The 11,576-nt window shown below is 45.5% G+C and overlaps 3 non-coding genes across 3 annotated transcripts; all 3 read left to right on the top strand.

Moving 5' to 3' along the window:
- The first annotated feature begins 6,561 nt into the window (after positions 1–6,561).
- Positions 6,562–6,634, top strand: trnar-ccg. Its single transcript has one exon. It is a non-coding gene; the product is annotated as a tRNA-Arg (tRNA).
- A 1,601-nt stretch (positions 6,635–8,235) lies between these two features.
- Positions 8,236–8,308, top strand: trnar-ccg. Its single transcript has one exon. It is a non-coding gene; the product is annotated as a tRNA-Arg (tRNA).
- A 482-nt stretch (positions 8,309–8,790) lies between these two features.
- trnar-ccg lies at positions 8,791–8,863 on the top strand. Its single transcript has one exon. It is a non-coding gene; the product is annotated as a tRNA-Arg (tRNA).
- Positions 8,864–11,576: the final 2,713 nt, after the last annotated feature.

Genomic DNA, 11,576 nt, shown 5'->3' with positions numbered 1-11,576 from the left:
TATCCCAGAGAACCTTACTCGTTTCACTTAGGCTAGACTAAAACAGAAGAGAAGAACTTGGCACTAACCTTGTAGTCGTGTTTTCTATAGCATATTTGTTTACCTGCCGTTCTTTGAATAAAAATGTTGGGATATGTCTGCGAGGTGTTTAGCCAAGTTCCATGCGTAGCCTACTGCTTTTAAATGACTTTGAAACATATTTCACAAACGGGCCTCTGTGTACCTGATGGCTTGCCTTCACTATTCGCGATGTATCCGAAATAGATATAGAATAGATTTCACTTCACCTTTTGTTTTATCCACAAGGCCGAGGACGGTCGGCAAAGAACTACTGTATGTTGACGTTGGCTGCGCACTCACTCACTCAGAGCTGCCTGCTTGACACACCCACTTGCCTAGATGCATGCAAGGAGCAATGAGAGCAGCAGTTCACGCAGACACAGAACGTTAATTTTAATAAAGTATCGATTCTAAAAACGTCTGAAATCGTATCGCTTTTTGCGTGAAGGCATCGTGATACCTATTTAGTATCGATACACCGTGCAACACTATCTGTGACACAAACTGATCTGACCTGACTTGACCCAAGGTTGCGTGTTAGCCTGCGTGCCTACGGTGTATGCACTCATGATTCTCAACTTTTTACTGCATTGCCATGAACAAAGTAAAGGCAAAAAAGAACAAATTGGGATGCAATGTGAGCCTGGAATTGGATGCCATGCAGGAATTTGCTAGGATCTCAAAACCGGATTATGAACATGCTTTGCCATAGAGAAACACACGATAGCGTTGGATTATAAACATGCTTTGCCACAAAAACAGACAAAAACGTGGGGTAAGTCCAGCTATATGAAGTTATTATTTTGCTGTCACTTCGTCTGTTTTATAACCCAGAAGGATGTACTTGGTATCAAATGATAGCTCTGATAGTCTCCTCTTTCATCTGACATGCTTCAAATGGGTATAATTTGACATAATTCAAATGGGTGTGCAGCGTTGGTTTGTGTACATGACATTTATTATTTTGCAGTCACTTTGTCTGTTTTCATAAGCCAGAAGGATCGATATACATGGTACCAATGGATAGCCCTGTGTCTCCTCTTTCATCTGCTATGCTTGCCATATCTATGCGATCACGGGTTCGCGAGTAATTCAAACGAGAGTAATGGGTGCACGTCTCGTTGGAAAGCCCCACTTCTGCTCTGTCACACAATAAAGGTTTCATCTCGCTACGATAAACAGTTCCGGAGCAATGTAACAGAGAAGGGTGTGTTTTTTGACGCACTTTGCGTCAATTGGGTTCTAAGGGTTAATTTACTAGTCCTTAAAGAAGCCCTATGCAGGTCTGGTTATTTCTTTGCTGTTTCTGGGTTTTCACCTGATTTGGGCTCGCATTTTTCACGACAGCTCCCCCTGGAGCTTCGGGAGCAAGTGACTGCTACGCTAAACCCCCACTAGCTAGCGAGCACTAGGGGGAGACAAAGCACCCACCAAACGACCCAAAAAGTGTTGTAGAACTATCAGAACGACTCTCAACCTGCATAATTAAGTAGCCTGGGAAAAACCCAGACGTACTTCCGGAAAATTCGAGATTCGCTCTGAAAGTCCGTCTGGCCAAGAACTCATTCTAGCCCATTTCCAATTTTCCTAGATCGAGGCACCAATCAGAACCCTTGAGGCGGGCTTTACACGATGACGATAGCGCACCCTGTTGAAGAAGCCGGGTTTTTAAAAAAAAAACATCAACCATGGCTGCTGCCGCTTGTTTGAAGCTGATATCATGTTGGTTTAAGACAGGAAGTTAGAAGTTTTTAACTGCTTCCTTATGTTGGAATATGCAACATTGTACAAACATGATTGTAAGGGATACCTATGTGATATCTGTAACAGTGGTAGGCTACTGAAAACAGTTTGATATTCTGTTCATTTATAGGACTTATATATATGGTGATCCAAGATGGCGGCGCGTACACACGCAGCGACCTCTCTCTGTCCCAACCGTACGGTGTTTTGTTCGTTTAAAAAGTGTTTGTCCGAAAGTTTTACGTGTTCGTCTCGTCTTACTACGTCGTACTACAAGTACAGCAGGCAGTTTTTAATTGACATCTGCAAAAGCAAGTTTTGCAGCGTTCTGGACTTTGCAACAGAGACGCTAAAGGAACTCGGACTACTCCGGCCTGCAACAACACCGGACTCGCCTGCTACTCCTCCCCCGGAAAGAAAGCGTCGGAAGCGGTGTGCGGTGAGGAAGCAGAAGAGGGGCAAGCGCGGAGGCGTCCGGGCCAGGCTAGCGGCCAGCCCAACTCGCCCAGCCATACCATCCATTCTCCTGGCAAATGTACGATCACTGGACAACAAAATGGATCACATACGACTGCTGAGATCAACGAACCGGACAGTAAGTAACTGCTGTGTGCTCGTCTTCACTGAGACTTGGTTAAATGACAACATTCCGGACTCTGCTGTACAACTGGAGCAGCTAGCATGCTATCGAGCAGACAGGGCCATTGTAAAGGGAGGTAAATCACGAGGAGGAGGAATCTGTGTTTACATCCGTGACGAATGGTGCCGGGACACTGTAGTAGTATGCAAACACTGCTCACCACTGGCAGAGTTTATGATCATAAAGTGCCGTCCTTTTTACCTGCCAAGGGAAATTACTGCGATTCTGCTAGTCGCAGTATACATCCCGCCTACCAACAACAACAGCGATAAGAACGCGGCTCTTAGTGAACTGTACCAGGCTGTCAGTGAACAACAGACGGCACACCCAGACGGTTTCACCATCTTCACTGGAGATTTTAACCATGCTGATCTCAAAACTGTACTTCCAAAGCTACACCAGCATGTTGATTTTCCAACAAGAGGAGACAACATCCTGGACCTGGTCTACACTACACACAAAGGAGCATACAAAGCCACCCCCCTCCCCCACATTGGACTTTCAGACCATATCACTGTTATGCTAATGCCCGCATACAGACAAAGGGTAAAAGCGAACAAACCGGTTCGTAAGCAGGTAAAAGTGTGGCCTGAGGGAGCCTCCGATGCTCTTCAAGACTGCTTTGACACAACAGACTGGGAAATGTTTAAGCAGGCAGCCACTTACAACAACCGGACAGACATAGAGGAGTATACAGACACTGTAACCTCTTACATCACCAAGTGCATCGATGATGTGACCCACACAAAAGACATCATCACTCGGGCTAACTGGAAGCCATGGCTGACAGGGGATGTCCTCAGGCTGCTGAGGGCCAGAGACAAAGCCTACAGAGCTGGGGATGAAGCTGGCATGAAAACAGCGAGAGCCAACCTGTCCCGTGGCATCAAGGAAGCAAAAAAGGAATACACTCACAAGATAACCACCCACTTCAAAGACAGCAGGAACGCACAAAGCCTATGGCAGGGCATTCAGGCCCTCACGGACTACAAGCCCGCGCCACAGAGCTGTGAGAGCAACATCCCTCTGCTCAACAACCTGAACCGCTTCTTTGCTCGCTTTGAAGCACAAAACAGCACCTGCCCACAGAAGACCCATCCCCCTCTACATGAGCAGCCCCTGTGCCTCTCTGCCGACAGCGTGAAGAGGACACTTGCTGCTATCAACACCCGTAAGGCAACAGGTCCAGACAACATCCCAGGTCGTGCGCTGAAGGACTGCGCAGGGGAGCTTAAGGATGTCTTCACAGACATCTTTAACACTTCCCTGAAGCAAGCCATCGTCCCATCATGTTTCAAAGCTGCCACCATCATACCTGTGCCGAAGAAAACTGCTCCATCCTGCTTCAATGACTACCGCCCTGTGGCACTGACACCCATCATCATGAAGTGCTTTGAGCGGCTTGTCATGTCACATATCAAAGCCATTCTCCCCCCCACCCTGGACCCCTTCCAGTTTGCATACCGAGCCAAGCGGTCTACAGAGGATGCAATCTGCTCTGCCCTCCACCCAGCCCTCACCCACCTGGAAAAAAGAGACTCATATGTGAGATTGCTGTTTATAGACTTCAGTTCTGCATTCAACACCATAATACCACAACAACTCATCTGCAAACTGGACAAACTGGGACTCAGTACCTACCTCTGCAACTGGCTACTGGACTTCCTCTGTCAGAGGCCCCAAGTAGTACGTGTTGGCAACAATACCTCAAGCAGCATCACACTGAGCACAGGGGCCCCCCAAGGCTACGTGCTCAGCCCGCTGCTCTTCACCCTGCTGACGCATGACTGCACTGCAACCTACAGCAACAATCACATAGTGAAATTTGCTGACGACACAACTCTGGTGGGTCTCATCACCAAGGGCGACGAGACTCAATACAGGTTGGAGGTCGACCATCTGACCACGTGGTGCAGGGACAACAACCTCCTGCTGAACGTCAGCAAGACCAAAGAGATTGTTGTTGACTTCCGGAGAGGTCACACCCAACACCTGCCACTGACCATCGACGGTGCTGTGGTGGAGAGAGCGAGCAGCACCAAATTCCTGGGGGTGCACATCAGTGAAGACCTCTCCTGGACCACCAACACTGCATCACTGGCGAAGAGAGCTCAGCGCCGCCTGTACTTCCTGCGGAAACTCAGGCGAGCAAGTGCTCCACCAGCCATCATGACCACATTCTACCGAGGCACCATTGAGAGCATCCTCTCCAGCTGTATCGCTGAGTGGGGCGGAAGCTGCACTGAATACAACAGGAAAGCCCTGCAGCGCATAGTGAACACAGCTGGAAGGATCATTGGTGCTTCACTCCCCTCCCTGAAGGACATTTACACCACCCACCTCACCCGCAAGGCGACCAAATTTGTGAGTGATTCAAGTCACCCCGCTCACAATCTGTTTGATCTACTGCCCTCTGGGAAGAGGTACAGAAGCCTGCGCTCCCGCACTACCAGACTCACCAACAGCTTCATACACCAAGCTGTAAGGATGCTGAACTCTCTCCCTCCTCTCCCCCCCCCCACCCTCAGCTACATAACATCCTGGACATTGGACCCAGCTACATAACATCCTGGACATTGGACCCACAATGGCCGCCTGCACTACTCCACTTGCACACTTGCACACTTGTACACTTTACAACTTGGTGTTGTTGTCCTGAAAACACAACACTTCTGCTGCTCTTACATAACTTGCACCACTATGCCACTTTCTTATTACTTAGGTCAAACAGAACTACCCAAGCCTTTTATTGGCCTGACTTTGCACTAGTATTTTATTGACTGTCCATGCACAATTTCAACCAAATTTTGCTGCTCTTATTTTTTCATTATTATATGTGCCCTCTTATTTACTTATTTACTTACTTTTTTGTTTACTTGAATGTTATGTTTGTCTGTGGACTTAAATTGGTAAAATGTCTTGTCTTCACTGTGGGATAGTGAGAAACGTAATTTCGATCTCTTTGTATGTCTGGAACATGTGAAGAAATTGACAATAAAGCTGACTTTGACTTTGACTTTGAGGACTATAGTAGCTGGACAAGTAGCCGACAGAAAACTACTTTTGAATTGGAGTGCTACACGAATGCTACACTTCAGTGTTTGCCTTGAAACAATTCCGGCATAATTGCTTTGAACGTTTCAGTCTCTCGTCCCCCATTCCTGCTTTATATGTCCCTGTCAGCCAGAAAGGACGAATGAGACTACGTTTACACGAAGCAGGGTATTTTCCTATTTTCCTTTTTTTAAATGTGTTTACATGAACCCGTGTACATACATGCTGTCATGAGCACGCCAAACCACAGTGGCAGTCTAACGATAAGCTCAAGCTCACATTAACCAATCAGAACCCTGAAAAGTCGCACGTGAGAACATGTAAATGTAAACATTGGTCGCACATTTGGTGTACTTCTGTCACATACTGTAACGTTGGCTGCCCAAAACTCCTTTTACCACAGTTTACAACCAAACGCATAAACAAAGTTTTCCAAAAAAATCACTTTGGCCGGAGTTTTTTTGGATAATCGTTTTATGGGGCGAATTCTCCGTTTGCGTCTAAATGAAAGGCTCAAACGTAGGGAAATGTCTTTGTTTATAAAAATACACATGCTCGTGTAAACGGGGTCTGAAACAAAATGCTCGTTTGAACGTGAACGGATTTGTTCAGAGCTGAAAATGCATTTGTGTTTGACAGAGGGCAGATGTAAATTGCTAGTGACAAAATATTAGCTTTCAGTGTGGCACGATGTCTTTGTAAATTAGCCTACGTTTAATTAAAAAGTGGTTAATTCTTCCTGCTTCTCCCTACAACCAGACACTGTTGCAAATTGTGTGTTTCCGTCACTGTCTCTTTCGTTGCTCTGATTGGTTTTTGGCCTCTCCTATTGTGTCCGAGGCATTTTGATCGCGTCCGTTTGGGAACGCCCTTTGGAAATGGGCTGTGAACTAACCTTCCCCAGACCCACTCTCAATTACGACTGAGAAGGGTCTGGTTTTAACCGGGCTAATGATTAAGTTCATTTTTGCTAAAATTGTTGCATAGAGCTTCTTTAAGTGCTTTGTGTTCTGAGTGTATGACATGAAGTGATTACATTTGTTTGTTCTGTCAAAGAACAAGCAGGCCCAGTGGCCTAATGGATAAGGCATCAGCCTCCGGAGCTGGGGATTGTGGGTTCAAGTCCCACCTGGGTCGCAACATTATGAAATTTCCAGAACAATGTTGATGTCTGATAGGCAAGCACAGCTCTGGTATTTCTGTACCACGAAGCTCCATTAACCTCAGGAAGATGCTAGTCAGTTGTTGCATATGCATCACTGTGGCACGCCTTGAAACCAATACGCAGGCACTGGATATTTTGTTCTCAAACTTGGGCTGTGTATGATTTCTCACAGAAACATACACAATTAAGATACTTGAAAAACTCTGTCTTGTCTTCAATTCTTTACACTGCTCTCTGGTATGCATCATTCAGGTAATGGGATCGAACATTATAATAACTATGGAGTACGCAATATATTCTGATTATCTCAGCTAAACTATGAATAAAGCCCTTGAACTCTGTAGTTCTACCCGACTACTTGCACAAGGACTGATTGTCTAGCCAAACACTGAGCTCCCTTTTCCCTCAACACTTTACTCTGCTATCTGGTATTTGTGGGCTATTACTCAGACCCAACTCACTCAACAGAGCTCTGTTCTAGAATCTTTGATCTCTACAGTAACATTGCTGAGGCATACAAAGCTGTTCCCCTCCCCCACCTAGCACGCTCTGATCACCTCTCATTGTTTCCACTGTCCAAGTACTCAGCACTCATCAAACGTGTGAAACCCACAGATGAGAAGAGTCAGAATGTGGCCAGAGGGAGCTGACTCGCCACTTCAGCAGCGTTTTGAAAACACTGACTGGAGAATGTTTGCCACTCTGGACCCCCACGTCTCCCACACGAACATTGACTCATACGCCTCCTCCGTTCTGGACTACAGTATATCAACTCAAACATCACCACCCTTAAACGGATTACCACTTTTCCTAATCAGAAGCCATGGATGAATAGTGAGGTCGGACTCCAGCTGAAGGCATGGTACATCGCATTCAGATCAGATGGTGCTCAGGCCTATTGCTCATCCATTGCTAACCTGACAAAGGGGCATCAAAAAGGCCAAGCACAACCACAAGCTAAGGACTGAGGATCACTTCAAGAACAACTCTGACCCCCGACGCATGTGGTAAGGCATCCAGGGCATCACAGACTATAAAACAACTAACTCCACCCTCCCTACCACCGACACGTCTTGCCTGATGACTTGAACCACTTCTATGGATGATTGACAGGGACAACAAGGAGGTGGCCATCAAGGCTGTGGTGTCTGCAGAACACCAGCCCCTCACACTCTCCCCCACCAATGTGTGGGCAGCACTAAGCAGGATTAATGCACGTCATGCTGCTGATCTTGATGGCATCCCCGGACGCATCTTCAGGGTCTGTGCTGTGCAGCTGAGTGAACAGACTCAGTGAACTGGGCATCAATACCTCTCTCTGTAACTGGATTCTGGACTTCCTAACCAACAGACCAGAGTAAGGCAGACATTCTGAAGGCGGACGTTCCGCCACTCAACAGTCCCCTTCCCCAGACCCACTCTCAATTACGACTGAGAAGGGTCTGGTTTTAACCGGGCTAATGATTAAGTTCATTTTTGCTAAAATTGTTGCATAGAGCTTCTTTAAGTGCTTTGTGTTCTGAGTGTATGACATGAAGTGATTACATTTGTTTGTTCTGTCAAAGAACAAGCAGGCCCAGTGGCCTAATGGATAAGGCATCAGCCTCCGGAGCTGGGGATTGTGGGTTCAAGTCCCACCTGGGTTGCAACATTATGAAATTTCCAGAACAATGTTGATGTCTGATAGGCAAGCACAGCTCTGGTATTTCTGTACCACGAAGCTCCATTAACCTCAGGAAGATGCTAGTCAGTTATTGGATATGCATCACTGTGGCACGCCTTGAAACCAATACGCAGGCACTGGATATTTTGTTCTCAAACTTGGGCTGTGTATGATTTCTCACAGAAACATACACAATTAAGATACTTGAAAAACTCTGTCTTGTCTTCAATATACTGTTACTATACTGCACATATCTGTACTGTACATATCTGTTTATATGTTCATACTGCATACAATCTATTCTGCACTATATGTCTTATACTGTTTATACTGCACCACCTGTCTATACTGTGTATATCACATTGTACTTTTCTGCACTTCTGATTAGACAAAACTGAATGTTGTTGTCTCTGTTCTCTGCACAATGACAATAAAGTACTTAGGAGCATTTAGAAAGAACAGACAGGCCCAGTGGCCTAATGGATAAGGCATCAGCCTCCGGAGCTGGGGATTGTGGGTTCAAGTCCCACCTGGGTCGTTATATTATAAGCATTATGATGTGTAATTACACGTCTGACAAAAGATTCTCCATGGTGTTTCTCTCTTTAACTTAAAGGGATATTCCACCAATATTGGGGAATTACACTCATTTTCCACCTCCCCTTGAGTTAAACAATTGATTTTTACCTTTCTTCAGTTCATCCAGCCGTTCTCTTGAGTCTGGCGATACCAGTTTTAGCTCCAGCGTAGCATAGATCATTGAATCTGATTAGACCATTAGCTTCTCGCCTGCTAGCATCACGTTTAAAATTAACTAAGATTTCCGGGAATTTTCCTATTCAAAACTTGTCTCCTCTCAAGTTAGAAAGTGTAATAAGACCAACAAAAAATGAAACATGGCAATTTTCTAGGCTGATTTGAACTACAGTATACTCTCATTCCAGCGTAATATAAGAAGAGTATAGTATAAAAAAAGAGTATAGTTCTACATGCCACATGACCCACACAGATGAGGGGCGCTGCTTGCTCTGTCCCTCTCAAACTGCATTAAAATGGTGTGTTTAGCAACCAGAATTTCAAAAACTTTTTGGGGGAGAAACTCCTGGACACCCGCCAATATCGTCTGCACCCCTCTCAGAAAATACCTCCAACGTCCCCGCAGGGAGTTATTTATAATTTGTCCGGATTGTTTCACTTCCCTATCCCACAACCCCCACACTTTAAAAAAGCTTGATACGCCTCTGCACACAGCCATACAACGCAATCAGGATGTTCCTTTTCATATGAAAAAAGAATGAAGATGTACATTTTAAAAACTGAACATCAATTCCCTTTACAAAAGCATCAAATGATGTAAAAGGTGCATGGATAATGAAATCATGCAGACCCTCCTGAGGTCATCTGGTAAGTTCAGCACCTGTACTGCCCTGCAAAAGACCTTAACTCGCCAGAGTGTGAAATTGAGAAAAATGACTTGTCCAGCCAATTGAATGATAGGTAGGACACTGAAAATTTGCCAAGTAGTTGTCATAATGAATACATTGATCTACATAAAAACATTGAGCTCAAACTTGAGATCTCCGTCTTCTTGGCCCCCTCCACACCCCAGTCTTGCCACCTCAAGGTGGGTTGGGATTGAACTTCTGGAAGTTCTGGAATCCCCATGGGATTTCTTCACGAACATGGACCTTGACCCACGTCGCAGTTGCACCACTTTGAGTTCAGCCAGCCTGGGCATTTTTTTAGTCTTGGCTGCAGAATGGCCATCCATCCAGGCCCAGATGTTATCATTCTTCAGCTCCACCCCCACCACTTTCATAGTTGGAATTGGCCACCACTGGCAAAAAGTCATCAAAATCAAAAACCACTCCTCCAGGTCTGTGCCTCATTTCTTGTTCCACACCATGGTGAAAGCTGTCGGCGCCAATGAAGGTGTGCCCCGGCTCGAAAAACTTCAAAGCGACATCTTCAGCTGATATTATTTCAGAATTTACCAATGCCAGCAGTGAAGAAAACAGAAACCAGTTTTTATTTTGAGAGCTATAATTATCCACCCAGTATATATCATGCCTCATTGGGTGAAGCTAGAGCAGTTGTTATTGCTTTTGCCCATGACTGAGAGAACTAGGCTATCATTGGTGGGATGATAGCCTAGTGTGGAAAGACAGGATAGCTTGCACACCAACTGGAGGGTCTTGTGGGTATCCTGCAGCCTGTAGACAAATGCTCCACTGCTGACTGGGACTGGCACAGACATTTTTTTCACACCGTTTTTGTGCATACGTCATATTCCAGTACTCAGACCAGATTTCTTGCCGCCTGTCTTCTGAAAATTTTCCAGAGCACTGCCGTCGGCATTTAGCTCCACACGGTCCCCTCATTGGTTGTCTATTTGTGGGCTCTGATGGAGGAGCAGGAGACAGACAGTGGTGGGTTCTCTGGAGCTGAGGCTGGTGGAAGAACTGGGTCTGGGGCCATGACATGGGCAATCACAGGGTCTGGTGTCATTCGTGGCAGAGGAGTGGGATCTGATGTGCAGATCATCACTGAATCCGCTGTTGTCGAGATAACTGTGAAGAATTGTCCACTCATTTGCCTCTAGTTTTGCGGGGGACGTGGTCTCTGCACTTTGTGCATTAACCCCAGGAATGGACTCGGAAGAAACTGAAATGTAGGAAAGAAAATACTCACTAACTGCATCTCTGTATGGTATGGCAACTGCAATGCTGCTGATCGCAAGGCATTACAAAGAATAGTGAAATCCGCCCCAAAGGACTATTGGCTCCCAACTCCCCTCCATCCACAACACATATCATAAACGCTGTACAAAGCCAAATCCATTGTCAAGTATGCCACCCACCCAAACCATGGTCTTTTCAGTCTACTCTAGGAGTCTGTGCTCCCGCACCAGCAGGCTCAGGATCTTTCCAGAGGCTGTAACACTGCTGAACAAAACTACACCTCCTGCACTTTAGTATACCAGTATACCATTCAGTAGCCCAAGTTACAGTGTAGGCTTAATAACTCATATGAAACCATTTACCCCCTGTTCATAGTCTTATTTTTGGTAACACTTAATACTGGTTCAATTTGTACATGAAATGTTAGTTTGACTTATAAATCATAACTTATTCAAAATAATTATAAAAATTATGAAAATAATTGAATAATTCTCACTATTTTTGAAAGCTATGACTGTAAGGTGTACAGTTTTGCATAATAGCAAACTGGAGCTTGTAGCTTTGTGATTG

Source organism: Alosa sapidissima, chromosome 6 (genome assembly GCF_018492685.1).
Source record: "Alosa sapidissima isolate fAloSap1 chromosome 6, fAloSap1.pri, whole genome shotgun sequence".
Classification (NCBI taxonomy): domain Eukaryota; kingdom Metazoa; phylum Chordata; class Actinopteri; order Clupeiformes; family Clupeidae; genus Alosa; species Alosa sapidissima.
This window is presented reverse-complemented; position numbering and strand designations above follow the sequence as displayed.